Genomic DNA, 26,599 nt, shown 5'->3' with positions numbered 1-26,599 from the left:
TAAAATATTCATTAGCTGGCCCTTTATAGAAAAACATTTCTAATCCTCAAAGTAACTTTCAAAGTCACTGAGTCAGAAGTGATAAAAACTGATTTTAATTGGGTTCTGCCTATTTCTAAATCCTACTTAGGGTAGATGGGATTTGGAAATAATTAGGCTTTGATTCTCAATTCCAGTTTGACCAGGAGCTAGCTATGGATCTGTGGACTGTGTGAACATTGATACTCTTCTGCTCAGTATCCTCATCAGTAAACTGGGGATAATAGTTGTATCTAACCTGTTAGTGTTACTATGAAAATCACTGTGTTGATTCACACAGAAGTCATTGTCGTAAGATCTATCTACTACCTGGTAATTAGTGGAGACATAGACTTTTGCTATTTCTAACACTTCTATCTTCATAATGACCATTACTTTTACTACTGCCATAACCACTCTAATAGAAGGCATCCCTACAGCTTCAGTTATTTTATGGCAAAACTGCTATAAGAATGCCATTTCTTATTTACTATTTTAGTACTTTGTCCTTTGTCCATTGTTTCAGAAATTGTGTGACAACACCCTCTAATTATCTTTTTAAATTTATATTGAACTAATGATGGTTAGTATAGATCAAAACCAAGACAATAAATTCCATTATGGCAAAAACTCTGTGATATGTATGTATACATGCTTATGTGTGGCATAGACTAGACGCTGAATAATTGTTAAATTAACATTTAAACATTTATTAAAATATCACATATGAAAGATAAAGATAGGTATAAAAAGGCTACTTTATTTTCTAGGGGATAAAAAAAGGAAGCGATGTTTTGTCTCTGAGAGAGAATCCATGAAAACGACTTAAATTTGATATTTCAAATCTTAGTAACTAATCCTTTTATCTCTGCCTATTTACATATTGTATTGGTTCTGTTAGTGGGCAATTCACTTCTTTTAGACATGCACTTGGCACTCCCTTATATTAAACAGCTAAGGGGATTTTGCATTTAAATTATTTTCCACCCAAGTACAATATTGGGGAACCTGCATTGTTCCATAATGAAATATTCAACTCCAAATGAGACTGTTGGTCTGCACTGCACAAAGCCATCTCACTTGTAAGAATCCTGCAGGGACAAAAAGGAGAGTAAAGAAGCCTTATATGTTTCCCTAGTGCTTTTGAAATTAATAGCTGGCACATGTTGAATCATAGTACAAGAATGACAAAAGCGATTTATTTTAATAGACTTGAATATACATCTGGAAGGATATAGTGAGAACAGAGATAAAATGAATTTGGCCACTGAGTATTCCAAAAGGATCTTGGTGTAGGTGAAGCTGTACAAGAAAATAACAAAATTGCTACACATGGTACCATATGTAATCATGTTCTTTCTTAGAGTGGAGAGCATATTTTATTAGATTTGGAAAACAAAACATCTATTAAACAATGAGAATTGATTGGAAACCATAAATACTAACTCATCAAAACATTAAAATAATTAAGAAACTTTCAGAAACCCAGTGGATTTTTGAAAAAGCTAGTAGATCAAAGGTGGAGTTAATAGAGTATTACAATTCAGTGAAAATGGAATTTCCTACCTCTAAGTATTGGCATACCCTTGATCCACCTTTTGTTAATTCAAACATGAATTATGTATTAGATGCTGAGGATACAAATATGGGTGTCAGTTCAGGCTGCTGTAATGAAATACTGCACACTAGGTGTCTTATAAACAACAAAAACTTATGTTTCTGAAGTTCAAGATCAAAGTGCGAGCAGATTTAGTGTCTGGTGAAGACCCACCTCCTGGTTCATAGACAGGTATCTTCTCACTCTATTGTTGCATGGTAGAATGGACAAGGAAGCTTTCAGGGGTCTCTTTTACAAGGGCATCAATTCCATTCATAGGTCAACCCACCTGACTGAATTGCCTCCCCAAAGCCCTGTATCCAAACAGCTTCACATTAGGGATTAGGTTTTAACATAGGAATTTGCAAAGGATAGAAATAGTCCATAACAGTGAGATATGGTGATTATCCTGAAATTGATTTTAGTTTATTGAGACATACAAATAAACAATTACATTTGCTAACTACAGTGGTAGAGTTATATTCTAAGGATCACATGGAGTCACAGTGAAGTGGGATGCAGAGAATGGTTCATGGAGAAGATGAGGCATGAAGTACTATCATTTCCTTGTTGATTCTGATATCAGGGCAATGCTGCCTTCATAAAATGAGTTGGGATGTGTTTATTCTTCTGTTTTCTGGTACAGATTGTGAGGAATTGGTATTATTTCTTCCTTAAGTGTTTAGTAGAATTCACCATTGAAACCATTCCAGGCTGAAATTTTCTTTGTGGGAAGAATTTTAACTTTGAATTTAATTTCTGTAATAGATATGAAGTTATTCAGCCAATTTATTTCTTCTAGTTAGTGTCTTCAAAGGAGTATGTCCCTTTTATCAATGTTTTCAAATGTATTGGCATAGTTTTATTTGATATTTTAGTGTCTATAGGATTTGTAGTAATGTCTCTTTTATTCCTAATATGCTTCATTTGTGCCATCTTTTAAAAATTTCTTTGTAAGTTTGGCTAGAAGATAATAAATTTTATTGACTGTTTATTCAAAGAACTGGTTTTAATTTGATTTATTTTCTCTGTTGCTGTATGGTTCCTCACTTTATTAATTTCTTAAGATAACTCTTTTTTATTTCCTTTTTTCTTTATGCTTTGTGGTTTATCTGATCATTTTTCCTTGGTTTCTTAAGGTGGAACCTGAGGTCATTTACTTCAAACATTATTTCTTTTCTAATATATACAATTAATATTATATATTTTCCTATAAACACTGCTTTAGCTTCATTCCACAACCTTAATGTTTTATTTTCATTTCTAGTTTCCTTTGTGATTATTGTATCTATGGATTACACATATATGTTTTAATTTCCAAATATTTGGGGGGATTTTTCTGGTATCATTCTGTTATTGATTTCTAGTTTAGTATGGTTGTAGTCAAAAAACATACTTTTTGTCATTTTAACTGTCTTAAATTGCCCCAAATTGGTTTATTTTTATGAATTTGTGTGTACACATAAACTATAAAGGTGTGCTCTGATACTGTTGGGTGGAAAATTCTAAAATGTCAATTACAATAGCTCTCAATTACTGAAAGGGGTGTTAAAATATCCAATTAAAATTATGGCTCTTTATATTTCTCCATTTAATTTCATTTTCTTTCATGTATTTTCTACTTCGGCTATTGAGCAAGCGCTCATTTAGATATTTTATATCCTCTTGATGAGTTGATTCCTTTATTTTTTTAAATGGCATTAGTTATCCTTGGTTGCATTTCTTGTTCTGAAGTCTAATTTCTCTAATATTAATGCATACACTTCATCTTTTTGATTAGTGTTTATATAGTAATTTTTTTCTTTGTACTTTGTACAAATGTATTTATGTGTAAAATGTATACACATACGTATGTATATATATGTGTGTATATATATATAGAGAGAGAAAAAGAGGTGGAGGGGAGAGATTCCATATATAAGGGTCTCTCTTTTTATTTTTTTTCTTAAAAGCCAATTTGACAATCTCTCCCTTTTAATTGAAATGCTTAGTCTATGTACTTTTTAAAGTAATTATTGTTATGGTTGGATTTGAATCTGCTACCATGTAGTTTGTTTCTTTTTTCCCTATATATTATTAGTTCTTTTTTTAAACTCCTTTTCTGCATTTGATTTTATTTTTTCCTCCACTATAGGCCTATTAGTCATAACTCTGATGTTTCTGTTGTTGTTCTACAACTTACATTATTATCATACCATTCCATTTATATTGTAATATTCTTTAAAAAGTATATCTCTATTGCCCCTCTCTTAGTTCTTGGGTTACTATTGTCATACAGTCCCAAGAATAATTTTTCATTTGTTACTTTTTTGTTTTATTTTATCATGAGAATGTGGCCCACTTTTTAATTTCCCTGAATTATAGAATTGTGTGTTATTTTACTTCATTTAAAAAATATCTATCTAGAAGTAATAAAAAACTGAACTGATATACTAGATAAATTTGGAAAAATCTATTTCTCATAGTCATTTGATCTTTTCAGATAAAAAAATACTGGCTTGAGGTAGACAGGTAAGTTGGTGGTAGTTTAAAAAATACATGTATATAGGGATGCCTGGGTAGCTCAGTCAGTTGAGCATCTGACTTTATCTCAGCTCAGGTCTTGATTTCAGGACCATGAGTTTAAGTCTTGCATTAAACTTAAAATTAAAAAAATATATATATATACACACACACACACACACACACACATATATATACACACATATATATTACACATATTATATATATAATATATAATATACAAATATATATAAAAAGCTGAATGCATAAATGTATATATTATTCATATATATGTATAATATACATATTTATATATACATTATATGTATAATATGTATAATATACAAATATATATATATAAAAGCTGAATACAGAAATGTTTGGAAGAGATTTAAATATAACTCTTGTTAATTGTTATGTGACTTATATTAATGTGATGAAATGAGATGGTATATGTCAGTTATACATAAGGTATAACACGTTCTATATAGAATGATAGTCATGTAAAGATTATAAGTTAGCTGTAATAATGTTGGTCTAGCAGTAGATATGAGAGAAAATATAAGGAAAGGGTATCAGGCAATAGTAGTTTTTAAAAATTCTCTTTGAAAACAGCAAACAAATAAACAACAAAAATAATCCACCTGTTTGATAGGTTATAACATGATGAACATGATGCTAAAGAGAATTCTGCCTACATTCATCTTTAGATTCCTAATTATCTCAGTTTTAAGTATGATTCCATTGACATTTACATAAACTACTCTTCTACGAAATGTACTTGGAATGGAGGAAGTTAGAATAAGAAAATAGAAGAAAAATCCTATTCTCAATCTATTCTAAATTGAAAGAACAGTTTTTTTAGAGATACGGAAATTCAAAAATGTTAGCTGTATTTTAAAGAATTCACAAAATAAAAGGAAGTAGAGTATGACACCATATACCTAAAATGCAGGGAGAAGAGAAGTAAAGAATGAGTTCAAACTTAAATGACCATCAACTTAAGATAGACGGCTATATGCAGAAGATATTATATACAAACCTAATGGTAACTGCAAATCCAAAACCAGTAATAGATAATAAAAAATAAAGAGAAAGGAATCCATGTGTATCACTAAAGAGAGCCAAATTCTGGTGAAAGAAGGGAGCAAGGGAAGAAAAAACAGAGAAGATCCAGAAAAAACACACAAAACAAATAATAAAATGGCAATAACTACATACTTATCATAACTACTTTGAATATAAATACATTAAATGCTCCTATCAAAAGACAGAATGGATTAAAAAAATACCCGTCAAGACCCATCTATATGCTGCCTACAAGAGATTCACTTCAGACCTTAAGACAAATGCAGACTGAAAGTGAAGGGATAGAGAAATGTTTATTATACAAATGGATATGAAAAGAAAGCCAGGGTATCAATAGTTGTATCAGACAAAATTAACAAGAAACAAAGAAGGACACTATATAATCACTGAGGGGACAATCCAACAAGAATACATAACAACTGTAAATATTTACACACCCAACATGGGAATATTCAAATACATAAAACAGTTAATAACAAACATAGAAGAACTGATAGATAGGAACACAATAATAGTAGGGGACTTTAACACTCCAGTTACATCAATGGACAGATCATTTAAACAGAAAATCAATAAGCAAAAAGTGGCTTTGAAAGACACATTAGATCAGACGCATTTAACAGATATAGTCAGAACATTCCATTCCAAAACAGTGGGATACACATTCAAGTGCACATAGAATATTCTGCAGAATAGATCACATAGTAGATCACAAAACAAGTCTCAACAATTTCAAGAGCAAAATTATGCCATCTTTTCTGACCACAACACAGTGAACCTAGAAATCAACTACAGGAAAAAATCTGGAAAGAGCACAAATACATGCTACTAAAAAAAGAATGTAGGTTAAATAACATGCTACTAAAAAAAGAATGGGTCAACCAGGAAATTAAAAAGGAAATTTTAAAAATATATGGAGATAAATGAAAATGAAAACAAAATGATCTAAAATCTTTAGGATGCAGCAAAAGCAGTCCTACCAGGGAAGTTTATAGCAATACAGGCCTACCTCAAGAAGCAAGGAAAACCTCAAATAAAGAAACTAACATTATACCTAAAGGAGCTAGAAAAAAAATAAAAAGGAATAAACTAAACCAAATCCAACAGAGGGAAGGAAATAATAAGAATTACAGCAGAAATAAATGATATAGAAACAAACAAATAATAAAAACATAATAGAACCGATCAATGAAACTAGGAGGTGGTTCTTTGAAAAGATCAAGAAAAATAATAAACCTCTAGGAAGAGTCAGAGAGAGACAGAGAGAGAGAGAGAGAGAGAGGGAGAACTCAGATAAAATCATTAATGAAAGAGGAGAAATAACAACGGATCCCACGGAAATACAAAGAACCTTAAGAAACTATTATGAGAAATTATATGCCAATAATTTGGGAAACCTAGGAGAAATGGATATACCTCTACCAACAAGAAAGCTACAAAAATTGAAGCAGATAGAAACAGAAACATTTGAACAGACTGATTACCAGCAGTGAAATCGAATCAGTAATTAAAACACTATCAACATTGGGGATTTACCCCCAAAGATTCAGATGCAATGAAACGCCGGGACACCTGCACCCCAGTGTTTATAGCAGCAATGTCCACAATAGTCAAACTGTGGAAGGAGCCTCGGTGTCCATCGAAAGATGAATGCATAAAGAAGATGTGGTTTATGTATACAATGGAATATTACTCAGCTATTAGAAACGACAAATACCCACCATTTGCTTCAAGGTGGATGGAACTGGAGGGTATTACACTGAGTCAATCGGAGAAGGACAAACAGTGTATGTTCTCATTCATTTGGGGAATATAAATAATAGTGAAAGGGAATATAAGGGAAGGGAGAAGAAATGTGTGGGAAATATCAGAAAGGGAGACAGAACATAAAGACTCCTAACTCTGGGAAACGAACTAGGGGTGGTGGAAGGGGAGGAGGGTGGGGGGGTGGGGGTGAATGGGTGATGGGCACTGAGGGGGGCACTTGACGGGATGAGCACTGGGTGTTATTCTGTATGTTGGTAAATTGAACACCAATAAAAAATTAATTTATTAAAAAAAAAAAAACTATCAACAAATAAAAGTCCAGGACCAGATGGCCTCATATGTGGTGATTTCTACCACCTCTGGTGATAGAAGAAAGATTATTCTCAATCTTTTCCCAAAATAGAAGAGGAAGGAAAACTTCCAAATTCATTCTATGAGGCCTGCATTACCCTGATTCTAAAACCTGAGAGGCACTACAAAGAGAGAGAGAGGGAGGAGAGAGAGAGACAGAGAGAGAGAGAGAAACTACAGGCCAATATCTCTGATGAATGTAGATTCAAAACTCCTCAACAAAATATTAGCAAACAAAATCCAACAATATATAAAAAAAATTATTCACCACAATCAGGAGGGATTTATTCCTGGGATACAAGGGCAGTTCAATATTTACAAATCAATCAATGTGATATAACTCATCAATAATAGAAAGGTTAAAGAACATATCATTTCAATAGATAAATAAAAAGTATTTGACAAAGTATGACATCCATTAATAATAAAAAAAAAAACCCTCAAGGAAGTAGGTTTAGAGGGAACATACCTCAACATAATAGAGGTCATATATAAAAAATCCACAGCCAACATCATACTCAATGGTGCAAACCTGAAAGCTTTTCCCCTAAGGTCAAGAACAATACAATGATGCTCACTCTCACCACTTTTATTCAACATAGTACTGGAAGCCCTAGCCACAGCAATCAGACAAGAAAAAGGAATGAGAGGCACCCAAATTGATAAGGAAGTACTAAAACTTTCACTGTTTGCAGATGACATGATTCAATATGTAGAAAAGCCTAAAGACTACCAAAAAACCTACTAGAACTGATAAAAGAATTCAGTAAGGTCACAGGATACAAAATCAATGTACAGAAATCCATTGCATTTCTATATACTACTAATGAAGTAGTAGAAAGAGAAATTAATAAAACTATCCCATTTACAATTGCACTGAAAACAATATCTAGGAATCAACCAAAGAGGTGAAAGGTCTGTACTGTATAAACTATAAAACACTGATGAAAGAAACTAAAGACAACAGAAACAAATGCAGACACTCCAGGTCACAGATTGGAATAACAAATATTGTTAAAATGTCTGTATTACTTAAAGCAATCTGCAGATTTAATACAATCTCTATCAAAATACCAATTACATTTTTTTTGCAAAACCAGAGCAAATAATCCTAAAATTTGTATATAACCACAAAAGACCACATAGCCAAAGCAGTCTTGAAAAAACAAACAAAAAAAAAACCTGGAGATATCACAATTTCAGTCTTCAAATAAGAAATCAAAAAGCATGGTGCTGGCACAAAAACAGACATATGAATCAATGGAACAGATTAGAATGCAACAAAATAAAATCACAATTATATGATCAATAAATCTTTGACAGAGGAAGCAAGAATATGCAATGGAAAAAGTGTATTCAACAGATGGCGTCAGGAAAACTGGACAGCTACAAGCAAAAGAATGAAACTGGATCACTTTTTTACACTATACAGAAAAATAAACTTAAAATGGATTGAGGACCTAAATGCAAGACCTGAAATCATAAAAACCCAACAGGAAAGCACAGGCAATAATTTCTCTGACATTGGCCATAACAACATCTTTCTAGATATGACTTCTGAGGCAAGGGAAACAAAAACAAAAACTATTGGGACTACATCAAAATAAAAAGCTTCTGCACAGTGAAGGGAATAACCAACCAAACTAAAAGGCAACCTACTGAATGGGAGAAAATATTTGCAAAAAACTTACCTAATAAAGGATTATATCCAAAATATATAAAAAAACTTATAAAACTCAATCCCCCACCCAAATAATCCAATTATAAATGGGAAGATGATATGAACAGACACTTCTCCAAAGAAGACATCCAGATGTCCAACAGACACATGAAAAGATGCTCAACATCACTCATCATCAAAGAAAGGCAAATCAAAACCACAATGAGATATCACCCCATACCTGACAGAATGGCTAAAATCCAAACCACGAGAAACAAGTGCTTAGCATAATGCTAAGCAAAATAAGACAGTCAGAGAAAGATAATACCACGATTTCAGTCATATGTGGAGTTTAAGAAATAAAACAAATGAACAAAGGAAACAAAAGAGACAAACCAAAAAACAGACTCTTACCTATAGGGAACAAACTGATGGTTACCATAGGGGCAGGGATAGATGGGTAAATAGGTGAAGGGGATTAAAAATACACTTATCTCTCTCTGTCTGCCTGTGTCTCTGCCTCTTTCTCTGTGTCTCTCATGAATAAATAAATAAAATCTTAAAATAAAAAGAGGGACACCTGCGTGGCTCAGTGATTTAGCACCTGCCTTTTGCCCAGGGCGTGATCCTGGAATCCCAGGATCAAATCCCACATCGGGCTCCCTGCATGGAGCCTGCTTCTCCCTCTGCCTATGTCTCTGCCTCTCTCTCTCTCTGTGTGTGTCTCTCATGAATAAATAAATAAAATCTTAAAGAAAAAGAATACACTTATCTCATTAAGAGCTTTGAATAATAAATAGAATTGTTGAATCACTATATTGTGCATTTGAAATGAATATAGCACTATACGTTAAGTACACTGAAATTAACATTTAAAAAATCAAATATACTTTAAGGACAAAACAAATCTTACCTGTGTTATTCACTAACAAAGAAAAAAATGATAATCAGTAAGAAAATGGAGGTGGAAAAGTCTCTAGTATGTAGGAACTGCTTTGCAATACATTTAGAATATGTCTTTAAGTAAAAAAAAAAGAATATGTCTTTATGCATTATAATTTTGAGTAGAATAAAATAATAAGTAAAATAATAAACAATAATAAATACTTATGGAAGGATCTTTCTGATCATGGTAAATACGGGAAGGTGATAAGAGAAGATGCAAATCAGCCACACACATCAGTTAAGAAATAGTTGTAATAGCTGCGATTAGTGGATAAGAACTGCATAAGGACAGTGATAGATGGGGGCTGGGAGGGGATGTTTACAAGCTCTTTAAAATTAAAAAAAAAAGAAGGAAAAGGTAGAGTAAAATCTCTGTGGTAAGTAGTTTCTAAAATGCCTCCCAATGATCGCAGTCTCTTGGCATTTAAATTGGGTAATCCCCTCTCCTTGAGTATGGGCTGGACCTAGTGACTTGTTTCTAAAGAATGGAATAGCATGAGCTTACTCTAAAGAATGGCAACAGTGACTGAGTGTCACATAGAGATTGTTATAAAAGACTGTGACTTCATTCTTGATCCTTCTTTTTCTTATTCTGTCTTTATATCTGGAACTTCTTTACTCATTCTGATGGAGCAATGTGCCAGGATATGAATTGCCCTAAGAACTGAGATCCTCAGTTTAGTTGCCTAGGAAGAGGTGAATTCTACCAAGGACCACATGTGTGAGCTTGGAAACAAGTTCTTTCCTAGCTGAGCATTGAGATGGCTATAGTGCTAGCTGACATCTTTGTTGCATCCTCATGAGACACACTAAACTAGAAGGCACAGCTAAGCTAGGACTGGATTCCTGACCCACAGAAACCATGAGATGATAAATTGTGTTGGTTTAAGCTTCTAACTTTTGGAGTAATTTGGTCTGAAATAATTGATGACTAATATAGTATCTAATTTACTTCTTCTCCCTCAATGCCTTCAAGAAATAATATATTAAATATCCTTTTGAGAATTTTGATGCTTAGGACAAGATAAATGTATCTCTTTGGTTTTCTCTCAGTCTAATTTATAATAGCATTCCATTATTTGAATAGCATGTGATGATTTTCACAGGGCTTTCACAGACATCTATAATAATACTATAACCTGGACTTTATTATCTCTATTTTACACTGAAGAAACCTTGGCTCAGTATTGTTAGAAGATAAAGTAGTCATAACTGTCAGGGAAAAGAGATTAACCAAGAAAGAGCTGGTTCAACTCCCAGCCATCAACACAATAGTGCATCACCTCTGAAATTACATAACAGTTAATGCTATGAAAATCATGGCAGAGGTAACTTTTGTTCACCAAATATAGGCCTCTCCACATTGCTCAGGCTTCTTTTAGTCATATGGAGCTACTTTATTGATACTGATTCTAGCTAATGCCCTGTTAAGAGAAGTGGCCTTCCCATCTCTAGTTTTAATCATCCTAACCCTGACGCCTAAAACTTCATTGCTCTCTTCTCGAACCACAGAGAGCCCTCGTACTTCAGAGGCCCTGGTTCCAAAGGGCACAGCCACAAAAAGGTATGGCCCCTGCTAGCCTGGATCCCTGAGTACAGTATGGATCAATGCTTCCTGCTGACTCCTGATAAGTATACACCATGAGTAAGAAGTCAATGTTTTGATGTTTTACTGCTGAAATTTCAGTGAAATTTAATTGCTGAATAAATTTACCTAGCCTAAATATAGCACAGAACTGAAGATATATCATCCCAAATGAGCAGGAAAAGTTCTGTTTTCTCCTTTACCTGAAGATGTATAGAGTATGTTATTCTCCCAAAGAAGATCTTTCTCCTTTCTTTCTTTCTTTCTTTCTTTCTTTCTTTCTTTCTTTCTTTCTTTCTTTCTTTCTTTCTTTCTTTCTTTCTTTCTTTCTTTCTTCTTCTTCTTCTTCTTCTTCTTCTTCTTCTTCTTCTTCTTCTTCTTCTTCTTCTTCTTCTTCTTCTTCTTCTTCTTCTTCTTCTTCTTCCTTCTTTCTTTCTTTCTTTCTTTCTTTCTTTCTTTCTTTCTTTCTTTCTTTCTTTCTTTCTTTCTTTCTTTCTTTCTTTCTTTCTTTCTTTCTTTCTTCCTATTAGCATATAGTGCATTATTAGTTTCAGAGGTAGAGTTTAGTGATTCATCAGTTGCATACAAAATTCAGTGCTCATCCCATCAGGTGCCCTCCTCAATGCCCATCATGCAGTTACCTTATCCCCCACCCCACCCCCTCCAGTAACCCTCACTTTGTTTCCTATGGTTAAGAGTCTCTTATGATTTGTCTCCCTCTCTGATTTCATCTTATTTTATTTCTCCTTCCATCCCCTATGATCCTGTTTTGTTTCTTGAATTCCACATATGAGTGAAATCATATGATATTTGTCTTTCTATGACTGACTTTGCTTAACATAATACCCTCTAGTTCCATCCATGTCATTGCATATGACAAGATTTCATTCTTTTTGATGGCTGAGTAATATTCCATTGTATATATGTTAAAGTAGATTTTCTTAAAGACGATTTGTTTAATGACATCACTTCATCTTCAAATTCTGACATACACCATATCACAACCTCAATTGCTGGTCACCACTCTAACATGGCTGACTGATGGCAGGAAGACCACTTCCTAAAGAAGGAAGGACACCAATAGTGGTTGCACAGAGTCTGACTCCAGAAAGACTCATGCTTAGGGTTTGGTGTTCTGTTGTTGCTGTTTTGAAATTCTTAATAATTTTACCTTTAAATTTGTGTTTCAGTGTAAGAGGGTTCCCATTTCTCCACATCCTCTCCAACCATTTGCTTCAACGTGGATGGAACTGGAGGCTATTATGCTGAGTGAAGTAAGTCAGTCGGAGAAGGACAAACATTATATGTTCTCATTCATTTGGGGAATATAAATAATAGTGAAAGGGAATATAAGGGAAGGGAGAAGAAATGTGTGGGAAATATCAGAAAGGGAGACAGAACGTAAAGATTGCTAACTGGGAAATGAACTAGGGGTGGTAGAAGGGGAGGAGGGCAGGGGGTGGGAGTGAATGGGTGACAGGCACTGGGGGTTATTCTGTATGTTGGTAAATTGAACACCAATAAAAAATAAATTAAAAAAAAAGATTAAAAAAAGAAAAAAAAATTTGTGTTTCATGAACAGAGCCCAATAGAATAATGGAACATGAGCCTGACCCTCTTAGCTCACATGGTCCTGCCTTTACCTGTCTTTTCAGGACAAATTCTCAGCTTTCCTCATCCTAGTCCCCTGCCTTGCCTGGCCTCTCCTTTCCCATGCTGATTTCCTTGCTACATTCTGGCCCTGGTATAAACAGGGTTTTGGAGTTAGGCACAGATATTCCATGGCTTCTAAAAGCAGGAGTTAGTGGTTACTGTCTCTGCCCTGATAGCTCAGTGGAGTGTAAGTGGAGAGCTTTGGTCAGGTACGAAGGGCATACAGGTATTCAGGTTATGATATCCTTGAGAGTTGCCTATAACATCAGGCTGGAAAGGTAGACCTATGGGAAGGGGAGATACCTGGCTCAACTTCTCAAGATGCTGTCCTGGCCGGTGCATGGTAAGTGATTCTGGCAGCTGTTAGGCAGAGCAAGTATGCACATGGCCTGTATCATCTGGCAGAGACTGGATGCCTGAGAGAATCTGGCTCACCCTGCAAATATCCTCCATGCCTGAGGGGTGCTTCCCTGGATTGCTCCAGGCCTAAGAGCATCCCTTATCCCTCATTACAGCCTTCCTGAGTCTCGCTTTTAATTTTTATTTTTGCCAGTTCTAGGCATTCTCTGGGAATAAGCCACAAATAAGAATTGTGTAATTTTAGTGATTCAGCATACAAGTTAAATGCTCTGATATTTGCATGTGAAAGTGGCATTTCACAATATAAAGATGGATGGTAAGATCCATGCTAATAATTTAGAATTGTAATTTTCCTTTACTTAAAATTGAATAGCAAATAAAGGGGGGAAAACAAAGAAAGGGAAAAAATTTATATTCTAATATTTCTAATGACGCTTTTCCCTTGATTTTTGAATAAGAGGATCAGCATTTTTATTTTGCACTGAGTCCTGCAAATTGTGTAGTAGGTCTTGAGGAAGAACCAGCAATGGAAAACAAAAACAAAAAACAAAACTAAGATGTGAATAAATCACACAACAGTGTGATCTCTTCCAATACAAATCTCCTACTGTAAACTCCTGGTGCCTTAAGATGCTGTTTAGTTGTCCAAATCTCTTTAAAAATCACAACAACCTACAGCTGGCTTCACCAAGCCACTTCTGAAGTCTTTCTGCTTTGAATTGGGTCCAGGTATACACAAAAGGCATACATCCCTTCCTTAACTATAATGCTAAAATAAAACATATGAGGTCTAAAAAGGAATTGCTGAATGAGTTTATCAGATCCCGGCAGCGGTGGGAAGTCACAAAGAAAGACAAAACAGTCTTTCGCTTCATACTTGCTTTTGAAATTCCATCCCTCCAGCTCCTCTGTGCTTCTTTCTTGCAAAGGGCAGACTTTATTTCTGCCAAAATCTTTGCAACAGAGCCAACAGAATTTATCTTGAGCTTGGCAGCCAATATACATTATCCACAGGTTTCTGGCTAAACTATTAAAATTAATCAGGTGGCAAACTTTCATTTTAGCAGCTCTAATAAACAAGAGAACCAGATTCCCAGGAGGTAGAAATGTCAGTATATAGCAGCTTTAAAAGGAAGAAATTCTTCAAAATGTCTAAGGATGTACTCAAGTTTTAGTCAAGTGGACCTACACTATAGTTACAGTATAGGTACAACCATTCATTTTTATTGAGACGTGTTTCACTGCAAGAGGAATCAAGTCCATTCTCATATGGAATTTTAAGCAAACTTTCAGGTAGCATGAGAAGATGTTCCATTTGCAGGGTGGGAGTGGAAAAAAAAACCGTCTTTATGGATATTGTTTTCCTTGTGGACACTAAAATAATTCTGAAGCAACAGCTTCAAGCAATAGACCTGATGTTGGATTTTTAGAAGGCACACGTGGCAGAAACAGAGATGCTCACCAAATAATTCAGATGTTCTCTGCTTTCCAGTACTTGTGCAGTTAAGCAGATCCATATATAACTTGTTCTGAGCTAACGTGATGTGTATTACTTCCAGGCTAAAGCACAGAAGAGCCATGTGAATCCTCCAGGCTTCTCTCTTCCCCTGTAGCAGTGACAGGTTGGATTGCAGACTTCACTCAATTTGGATTCCTGAGAGACCACATGGAGCATGCCCCTTGCCAAATTGTGTTGGATATGCAGCCTGTAAAGGAAACAAGCACTTGTTGTGTGAAGCCACTGGCATTTGGAGGTTAATGTGTAATGCAGTATATCTAGCCTGTCCTCATTAATGATAAAATTAGTACCAGTGGTGGGATGTGGTTACTGAAAAACTAAAAATGATAAAGGGCAAGGCCACTAAGAAAACAGGCTGGAGTAATGCGATCTTTGTTCTGCAGTGGCCAAACATTTGATAAAACTGTGCTCTGCAGTAAACTTGCAAGGAAGATGATACACCTGATGAACTATAGCTCTGGGGGAAAAGCGGTGGAAAACAAAATGATTGTAGTGTGTACTTGTGGTTATTTTCTGCATTTGGTTTGGGATTATAGAAAGAAAGAGATAAACCCACAAAAGAACTGGCTGGTTGCAAATAGAAATTGAAGCACATAGAAAAATTCCAGAAATGCATGACCTGCCAACATCAAAAAAGACAAATTTGAATGGCAATTTCAACCTTTGGGAAAGATTAGTTGAAGGGCATGACCTTCAAAACAGCTGTCACAATCCTTCAATGGATTAATGTACCACAGGAGAAATATCAGATTAAGGATATGATATGCAGAAAAGCTTAATAATTGATTAAATATTTCAAGACAAAGCTCATGTTAAACAAGTCATTTCTATCTACTATTTTAGGTAAACTCGATGTACCACCACTAACTGTCAGGAGACAAAAGTTTTGGTGTCAAGAAGATAAAGAAATGTAACAAATGTGAGGACCAAATTTCTAAAAAGGCCTGTATGTTATGGGAAAGGAGGTGTTCTTTGTGTTTGGAAATGACTGGAAACAAACAAATGAAGTCTACTACATCTTTGAGTGACAGAGAAACCAAGAGCTTGGGCTAGCACATAGTGGGCCACAACCTTCTAATGGATAGGGAGTAGATTACCCCAACACTCATTTTTGTATGTGGTGTGGAGGATAAGGGACAGTAGAGAACCTCCCAGTGAACAGGGATCACAGAGAACAAATGAGAGTACTCCAACCAGAAAGCAGAATTTGAGCCAAATTGAAAATTCTTTCCTATCCCTTGGGATGCTATTCTTTACATCTGCCAGTGGTGTTGCAGCACAGACCTGAGAGCTGCATTGCATGAGTCCATTTTAATCAGTCACTGTGATTATTTGGCACTTTGTATTAGGTGGGTTCACTGGAGGACTGTGGATTTCCTGGCCACATAACCAATAGGAACTTAGACTATGAAGAATTACCACTATATTTGATGCCAAGGCTATTATGCATTGCTAAAGACCTCAGGACTTTTGGATTCTCTGTATTGGGAGGATAGAAGCATGTTGTAGGTGTGAGAAGAAGAAAGTAGAGAAATTTTGATTACCAGAAAAACAACCTGTAGAGAAGATGGTAAAACAAATATTTCAAGCATTCCTCCACATTTTCCATGTAGGAGTCATGTGACTAATTATGTGTTAAAGAATATAATACCATGTTCAAGACTTTCCATTATTCTTCCTCTGCCATAGTGACCAGTGTCATATCCAGTGGTGGAAATTCTGATCAGGTTGTATCCCTGAGGGAGCACGTGAAGCAGTTCTACACCCATATAACCACATTGCCTATGTAACATGAAAAAGAGAGATTCATTGACTTAAGCTGAGATTTGGGGGTTAATTTATTACTGCCACGTAATCTAACTTAACTGAATGCAGGAAGATATATGGAATTTCTAACGAATGGAAAAATGTGGGAATGAAAGCAGGGAGTTTCAATAGTAGAGAGGGAGTTCGTCACTAGTGAAATTGATGTGGGAAGGACCTAAAACGTGGAATCCAGTAGACCTGATTTGAATCTGTTCTTTTATCTCAGTAATTCTATGACTTGAACTTGTTATTTAAACTCTTTAGGCCTAATATCCTCACATGTAAAGTGGAGGCAATGAAACCTACCTCAGGTTGTTATAAGGGCTAAATTATATAACTTTATACAGAGGAATCAATGACTACACAAGTGCCAGCTAGTTTTCCTCCACACTCCCTCCCCTGCCAGCCCTACCATACCTTATTGGATGAGCATGGTAAAAATTCATCAAATGAGGCATAGGAATATCTCCAAAAATTCAATTGCTTTTCAGAGAAAGGTCAGAAAGATAACACAAATTCTTGAAGCAGCTGGGCATAAAACTATTGAATTGGTGTCAAATTCTGGTGAACTTGAAAGCTCATAACTTTAAAGCAAATTATAAAACAAAACAAAATGAAAGGAAAGAAAGAAAACAAATAAAAGCTCCAAGCAGGTGAAAATAAAAGAGTCAGTGGCTAGAAAATTAAGATTCAGCCATAGGTATGTCAGTATCTACCCTAGAATGAGAGAAGCCTTAGGTCTCTTACATCAGATTGCCTCATCTGAATCTCATTCTATCCACTAGTTTTGGAGTAAGTTTCTGGACATCTCTAAGGATCAGTTTCCTGTGTATTAAATTGGAATGATGATAGTTTCTACTTCATAGGTTGCATGCATTCCTCATATCTGTATCATACTGCCTGGCAGGTATGACTACCATCACCATCATCATCATTACCATGGTTCAATATGAGGTCAAAGTGAAGGGGACCTTGAAAGTTATAACAGTGGGGATGAAATTGGTAGGCTGAGAATATGAATCTGTTAGTATTGTTTAGGAAGGTTTGAGCTAATTTTCTGATCCCTCGGTACACATTCAACAAGCAGATACACTTTCAATTTTCATTCTTAAAAGGATAGATAATCAAATTAATAACATGGAAACTAAAAGTTGAATGCTGACCATTCAAGGTTTCAAGAAATCTTTCAGTAGTTACAGGGTAAAGATAATGTTCTGAGATAGCTACTATAGCTAATTATAAATGATTGTCTTTTATTAAACATATATCTCATTTGTTGCACAAGTACTTCACTGATTACCTTAGTCATTTTATCTTAACCTAGGAGGTGAATACTATGCCATGTTCTGGGGATACATCAATAAAAAGAACAGACACTGAGTATCTTAGCCTTCATGGAATTCACAAACAAAAGCTCCAGAACAAATGAATCATTCATGATTCCCCAATATCTATTACTGTTCTTATCATCTTGCTCTCCCGTAATTTGTTTGACCTCCATGATAGCAATAGCTATCTGTCACTTGAGGGCAGTGACAATGCCTTATTCATCTTGATAACAAGTGCTAAAAATATATTATTTTTATTAAAACTTTCTTAATTAATTAATGAATGAAAATGAATTAGCCTCGGAATAATCTATGTATTTATATCCCCAATTTTATGTATAAATACACAGCTTGTTTTAACCTTTGACTGATGAGTTCTGAGATTGGGTTGAAACTTGCATACATAATACCTTTAAAACTTAAATAATATTTGATTTCCTTAGTCTGAAATAGATTCAATTTTACTTTTTATATTATGTTTCTTGATTTTATGCAGGTGTAGAAAGTCTGGATATCTTTCTGTCTTATAAGAGTCAAATGATTTCACAAATTTTGTGTTGCAAATAATGTAATTAAGGTAAGGAAACCCTACTCTGAACATTCGTTCTCACTTTTAAATTAAATTACAAAACACTGGCATTGCCCATATACATTAAGAATCTTTTCTCTTGAGTATGCAATGCATTCAACAAATAGGCAAGGTTGTCTATTTACAAGCATCCCTTCCCCTGAGACACCATAACCAACCACTATGGGCACAAGAGCTGGGTTAGGTAGGAGCGGGATTTAGGTTCCTATAGAGAGATAGCTGAGACAAACTCCTATCAAAGGCAACTGGAGAAAGCAAGTGTGGATATTAAATTCAAAGGAATTAGAGTAGGAGGAGATCAATATTGGCTTCTTGAGGCCAAGAGATGAGTACATCAGCAAAGCTCTCATCGTAATACAAGACTCAGGGTCTTACACCAGCTCAACCATTTATAACCCACATTATATTTAACAGATTATTTAGCCACCTTGAGAACTAGTCCTTGAACCTCAGTGAATTCATTAGGGTAGAACTGTACTCTTTCCTGGTGGCTTATTGTAATCCTTCTCTGAAAACCACATAGATGATATTTTTATTATGGCTCTATTTTCCTATTGTATTTCTAAATGAAACATTTAACACCAGCACTAATATGTACAACTAGTAAGAATGTGAAATGGCATGTCCTTCCCAGAAAATAATTTGTCAATAGGTTAAAAACAACAACAACAACAACAAAAAACTTAAAGTAGGCATACTTTTGACCCAATAATTCTACTTGTAGGAGTTAGACCTAAAAGCATTTGTGATCAAGGATTTATATCCAGCCTTTTAATTATAGCATTATAACAATGTGATAAAGCAGATACAATTTAAATGTTAAGTAGGAGAATAAGGGGTACCTCAATTGGTTAAGCATCTGCCTTCAGCTCAGGTCATGATCCCAGGATGCCTCACATGGCCTCCTTTCTCAACAGAGTCTTTCTTATCCTCTGCCTCACCCCCCAGTTTGTGCTCTCTCTCACACACACTGACTCTCTCTCTCAAATAAATAAATAAAATCTTTAAAAAAATAGAGTAATATAGATAAATGAAAGCATGTTATGCAGCCATCGAAAATTATATTTTCACAGAATATTTAAAGATATGTGGAAATAATTGTCATAGAGTATTATAAGAAAATAGATATTTTAAGTATTTTAATCCAAGTTCTATTTGTTTATGTGCATATCCACTTTAAATATGTATTTATGTAATACTAAAGAAAGAAATACACCAAAATGTTAAAGTGTGTTCCTATTATGGGCTAAATTGTGTCTTCCCCAAATTCATATGATGATGTTCTAAACCATAGTACCTTAGAATATAACTGTATTTGAAGATAAGTTCTTTAAGGAAGTAAAGTTAAATGAGGTCATTAAAGTACGCCCTATCCAATATGACTGGTGTCATTATAAAAACAAGAGATGCATACACAGACACACAAAGAAGAAAGACTATGTGAAGGCATCGGAAGAAAGCAGGTCATCTTCAAGTCAAGGAGAGAGGACTCAAAAGAAACCAACTCTGCTAATACCTTAATATTGGTCTTCCAGCTTTTAGCATTGTAAGAAAATAAATTCCTGTTGTTTAAGTCACCTAGACTGTGGTACTTTGGTTTGGCAGCCCTAGCTAACTAATACAATTCCTCTGGAAAGTGGGCTTTTAAGTAGTTCTTATTTCCTTTTTTGAATGTGTTTATGTAGTTCCCAGCATTTTTGCCATGAGACCAAGCCCTGAGTATAGACACTATTTACTCAGAGAGAGATACATCCTCCCCCTTTTTAAAGATTTTATTTATTTATTCATGAGGGACACAGAGAGAGAGAGACAGAGGGACAGAGAGACAGAGAGACAGAGATAGAGACACAGGCAGAGAGAGAAGCAGGCTCCATTCAGGGAGCCTGATGTGGGACTCGATCTCAGGTCTCCAGGACCACAACCTGGGCTGAAGGCGGCACTAAACTTCTGAGCCACCTGGGCTGCCCTTTTTCCCCTTCTTTATTTTTGCTGAGTTATGGGTCCAGTTCGTACTTTTGTAAGCAGTTTATCTATGTGTGTGTCTCTACGACTTGGCTGTGAGCCCTTGGAGGGCAAAGACTTTGTCCACATAAATGTTGTAATACTTCTGCCTGCTGTTGCAGTTGGTACATATTGGACTCAGACATATTGGACACAGACAAATGTCTGTGGAATGATATTTAGGTAGTACTGATTTATAATATGTTTGGTCTGTGCTCTACTATTATAGAACAGTTTACTCTGTAGCTATGGTGAACATTCTGAGTGTTTGCATCACCTCTAAAGAAGCACCATTTATGGATGCTAAGTTGAGACTTCCCTTCAACATAAGGAAAAATTCAACCTGCTGTTCTTTTGGCTTCTTACTAGTGCTGCCTAGTTTCTACTAACTTTCCACCAGCAACCCTTCTCCTCCCATACCTCTTTGTAGTCTCTTTTCCTCCACAACCACTTAGTTTCACACACACACACACACACACACACACACACACACACACACACAGTCTTTGTCCAAAGGATGGGTCAAAGATACTTTGAGCTCACTAAAAAGCATTTTATATAAAAGGCTATTGATCTAAACTCTGAACTAGAATACAGTTTAGGGAAAGTAGAAGGTCAAAAAATGGGTTTCTTTGTCTATTTGGAGAGAGAGGATGGAAGTTGGAGAAGACAAAGAAATCAAGTATGAGATCAGGCATCAATACTTCCTGTCTTATTTTAGTCACTTCACAGAAGTAAATTGGTCTATTTTTTAGAAAAGAAGAGGAATCCCTTGGAGGTTTGGAATCAAGGCTAACCCTCTTCTATCCACTGAATTTTCCCTTGAAAATGTCATTATTTTAAGACATTGATATACTTTTCTAGATACTTTTGAGCACCTACTAAATCCAGGGTACTTTGCTCATATAATATTCCTAATCCAGAAATCATCCCTGAAAAATAGTAGTATCAATATTAGATAAACCAATTCCTAAAGGTTAGCTAGCTTACCTAAGATCATAGGAAATGTCTTGGGATAGGCAGTCATCTTAGAGAAAGTTATTAGGATCATTGCAAGAAGAAAAGAATCACATTTATTGTAGATCTAATATGACAGTCATTTTTCATACATAGTCTTGTTTGATTTGCCCAGCATTGCTAACAGGTAGGAATTAGCATTGCTAATCTTACATGGCAGGAAAGGTGGAGTAATCTGCCAATGAGCACAATTTTAACTGATAGAACTGAAATTTAAACCCAATTTCATCTGATTTGGAAGAAATCTAGATAGAGACTTTTAGGAAATGATTAAGAGAGTGCCTTCAAGTAGAAAAAGGTGTGAGGAGTATAATGGACCCTACACCATTACTGTCTCCAATTCAGTGAATTTCTCTTGGCTTAATAGAGATAAGAGATAGTTCCATATCTCCAGCATGGGAGTAAAGCTACTGCACATTTTGTTTTTAACAAGTTGTGCTGCTCTGCTTTTAAACACCAGCAAAAAAGACACTTAAATTCAGATCATATATTAATAATATTTTCTCTGTTCCTGAGCAAATAAGAATCTGGCATTCACTGTTATTCAGGTTATGCTTTGTCTACATCTAATCAGTCTAATATAATAGCCACTGGCATGTGTGGCTATTAAAATTAATGTAAACTAAATAAAGTTAAAAACTCAGTTTCTTAAATGCACCAGTCACATTTCACATACTGGAGAGTCAGATGTGGCTAATGGTTACTGTATTGGACATTGCAGGTGCAGAGTCTTTCCATCATTGCAGAAAGATCTATTGGATAACACTGGTTGATATTAAAATCTTACAGAGGGTTATAATGTCTTCTTTGCCAACAGGGTATATAGTATAAAGAGCTGTTTTATTAAACAAATGTCATTGAGGTCTCATATTTTAATCTCCTCTATTCACGGAGGATGATTTTTCAAGGTTAGCATCAAGACCTACTGGTAGATGAATGAATTGTGAGAAGGAACCCAAGCAAAAATCGTGGATTGAGATACCCATATTCATCTATATTTCATAAAAATCACAATCAATGAGCTATTAAGGCACTAAAAGATGAAAATTGGAGAACTTGCAGAGCTTTGATTTACTTGTTGATTCATTTATTCTTTCAAGTAAATCATTCGACTTCTGCTACTGATACGGGTATTGTAGAATTTATCATAGAATACCCTCAAAGATTTCATAATCGGTTGCAGAGGCAGAAATAGACAACTGTATCTGAAACCCAATGGGATAACTGCTAGTGGATCATAAGCATTTTGTTCATAGTACAAATTTTTGTGGGAGCTTGATTCAGGCTTTGTCTAAATAATGGAGGAGAGAAAGGACAGATCTGCTGGAGTGCGTGCTCTTGTGGGGAAACAGTGGTTGTGCTGGTCATCCTTAGCTTGCCACCCCAAATCTGTTCTCCCCCAATTTTTGTCTTATTCTTAGCAAGAAGGGAGGCTGACCTCAATGAATATATTACCTACACCCCTTACTAGCTAGTTTTCAGTTGAGTTTGACTAATAGAACCTACCTATCAGATATCAGAGGTCAGGAGGGGAGAGAACTAGGTTATTTTCTTCTGGTTCCATGGCAGGAGCTAGAACTCTCAAAGGTTACAACTCCCAGGTTTATCTCTTGGCTGGGAATTTACAATCTCCTCACCTGTCCCTCAGCTACAGGGCGTCTGCTAGCTCTCAGCTCTGGGTGTTTAACATTGGTTTTCACTTCCTTAACTCTACCCAAATTCTAGAAGGAGTTCCTTCATTAAAGTGTCTCCATTTGAAACATCAGAGTTAAATTCCATGTCCATCTGGGACACTGACTTAATACAGCAAAAGAAGAAAAGAAACTGGTAGCTGAGAGCCAGAAAATGGGGCTTTTGAAGGAAGGTATGTTTGATGAGGATTTTTAAAAGCTAGACTTTAAAAAAAAAAAAAAAAAAAGTGGGAAACACCTGGGTGGCTCAGTCAGTTAAACATCTGCCTTCAGCTCAGGTCGTGATCCTGGGTCTTGGGATGAGTCCCAAGTCAGGCACCCTGCTCATCAGAGAGTCTACTTCTCCCTCTCCCTTTGCTGCTCTCTCTGCTTGTGTGCTCTCTTTTTCTCTTACTCTCTCCATCTGTCAAATAAATTTAAAAAAAAGAGTTGGACTTCACATAGTGTGCTAATGCCTTTGGTGTTAGAGGGATTATTTGAAGAGTTTACAAGATCTGTGTCCTACTTCCCAGCTCCCCACCCTTCATTCCCACTCCTTACAGATTATCTTAGTGAACAATTTCTGTATGACCTTCTAAAGATTCTGCACTGCATGCTCAAACATATGGTTTGAGCACCCAACCATGCTCAAGCACACTGAAGGAAAATAAATTCACTTCCTATCTCTCAAGGAGAATGGTAAACACCATCATAACTTTTCCTCCTTTGAGTACACACTAGAGGTTCTCAAAGGGTGATGCCATGACTAGCAGCAGCAACAGCAGCAGCAGAAACATCTGGGAACTAGTTAAAACTACAAATTCTCAAGCCTTTCTCAGACCTATTGAATCAGAAACTCTGGAGGTGGAGTTCAGAACTCTAGAGTTTTAATAAGCCCTCCTGGTTGCACACTTAAGTTTGAGAATCAATGAAATACACAGTTCTGAATTCCTGTCTTCCTCACCCATCTGATGGTCATTACTGCTTCACAGAGAGTTGGGTGGTCCTCCTGAACTTAGGCTCTGACACTGTCAATTGCTCAAACAGGCATTCTGTGCCAAAGTGAGTTTCGAAGTCATGGTGTTTTGCTTTCCTCTTTAAAAGTGAAAGTCTATGTGATATTTCCCTCTGCCTTGACTTTCTTCATGACTCACACAATTTAGCTTCAGTCTTCTCTAGAAGCCCAAGACCCATTGGTTATCACATCTTACCACATCTTAAAATTGTATTCAATCTTCTAGTCCTCTTAATGTATTTCAAGAAATTTTGGCCTAAATTCAACAATCTTTCCTATGTTCTCAAACACCTCTCAGAATGATCCTAACAGATACATAGATGTTTCCTGTAGTTCTCATGAGTCAAAGCTGATTTTCATTTCATACTCCACATTCCTATAGTTCTTCCCTTTACTGTTTTCATGGTACATATTTTTCTATTTCCACCAAAACTCACAGTTTTCAGCCATTACAACTTAATATTTGGTAACCTCCCTTTTGTTTTTGTCTAGTAACCTCTTTAATTTATGTTTAGCATTTGACTCATTGCCTTTCTCTCTGCCACTAATTTCTTTCCAGCTTTAGTAACTTCAGGATACAAATGGATTATTTTTCAAGCTCTTTGGATCTAGCCCTAGACTCCCTTACTTCTGATTTTCTTTTCCTTTACCCCACTTCAACCACCAACTCCTGTAAGACCAGACTTAATATTTTCATCCACAGTAACTACATTCAAATAATAAATTATAAGGATGCTCATGTATAACTACAAGCTCCCATCCTTCTAGAAGGTAATTATGATAGTTCAGAAGTTCAGATAGTTGTTCTAGTCTGCCAATTCTATGGAGGTAAGACTAATGAAGGATATGATTCTTGCCAGAGCCTGGAAGCATGGAAATTAAAGGAGTGTGCAGAGTTGCAAGTGAGGTGCAGCAAGAAACCAGAAAAGAAAATCCACATTGGTCATTGAAACAAATAGGTGCTCTAGAGTAGACATCAGTGGTTGGGATTAGGAAATCAGTAATCCAAAATGATACAAGCAAAGAGTGATAGATCTGATAGGCATATAGGAAGATTCATAGTAGTAGCAAATAATCATCCAGAGGTTGTTATCTCAGCTGGTTTCCATGGAGGTATGATTTTTTTTCAAGAATCATGTGTTGAGCAAATGCTATCAGAATTATTCCCAAGATCAAATACAAGCATGGTGTGGGTGCAGAGGAGCTTTCCAATGAAAATATTGGTTGTTACTACTATTCTTGATTTAAATGACCCACCCTGACATTATAGGAAGTACTGATATTGTGGTCCCTCCTTTCTCTTTAAACCCAGCAAATGTTTCTTCCCTTATTTCTTCAGTGGTTAAGAGAATTATGCAGAAGCTAGCTGGGGTTGGTTAATTATTCAAATGTGCTTATTATACAAAAGCAGCATATTTGTTCTGTCCCTATTTGTGCATATATATTTATTTTTTATGAACCTTATTTCCCGTCAGTGAAGACAAGAGAATAGAATTAGCACATCTGTCCCATTTGTTGTGACAAAATATGAACTTAAGATCTGTATACTGATTTAGGGAAGCATATTCCTAGGAGTACATGGTGAGTCTGATGGAATAAAATTTCAGTAATAAATACAGTTGTGGGAATCTGCATTAAAAAAAGCAGCACTAAAACCAAATGACATGAAAGACTGTTATGGAAGCTTTTTAAAGAGAATCTGAACAGAAATAGAGCCATCTCTAGAGAGGCGGAGCATTGGGACAAATCATTTGTGGAAAGGGGTTGGGAAGAATAGAACAAGGAGGAGGCTTCTCCCTGCCACGTTTCAAATTTGTGAATGCCAGCACTTTGGAGGAGTCATGAGAAAGATGCTGAAGAACACAGAAAGGAGGAGAAAGCTACAAGATGTATGCATTGCTTCGTAGGCAGGATATACACAGAATTCTGTATAGCTGCGGAGATAGTAAGAGAGGAGACATGCCTAAATGTGTTGGAGCTAATTGTATTTGCCAATTACATTTTCTTCTATTGACACTCTCTCACCCAAGTCACAATGCCTAAGGACAGACACTGCTATTGCTTTTTTGAGACAGCCAGAGGAGTGTCCAGAGCACATGCTGGGCTCCTTGCTGCCTTATAGGGAAT

General features: G+C 35.7%; 1 long non-coding RNA gene across 16 annotated transcripts in view; it reads left to right on the top strand.

Annotated features, from left to right (window-relative positions):
- Window positions 1-26,599, top strand: part of LOC144286346 (uncharacterized) — a 169,977-nt gene that overhangs the window by 107,045 nt on the left and 36,333 nt on the right. For 10 of the 16 annotated variants that reach the window (XR_013354431.1, XR_013354430.1, XR_013354432.1 and 7 more), the window contains 3 exons: window positions 12,705-12,788; window positions 15,087-15,281; window positions 15,890-15,965. This is a non-coding gene — a long non-coding RNA (uncharacterized LOC144286346). Of the gene's footprint in view, window positions 1-12,704; window positions 12,789-15,086; window positions 15,282-15,889; window positions 15,993-26,599 lie in introns of all 16 variants that reach the window. The other 6 variants (XR_013354419.1, XR_013354426.1, XR_013354422.1 and 3 more) reach the window with 2 other exon arrangements.

This window comes from Canis aureus, chromosome 16 (assembly GCF_053574225.1).
Source record: "Canis aureus isolate CA01 chromosome 16, VMU_Caureus_v.1.0, whole genome shotgun sequence".
In the NCBI taxonomy this organism is placed as follows: domain Eukaryota; kingdom Metazoa; phylum Chordata; class Mammalia; order Carnivora; family Canidae; genus Canis; species Canis aureus.
The sequence above is the reverse complement of the archived record's forward strand: the minus strand, read 5'-3'. Positions and strand labels throughout refer to the sequence as shown.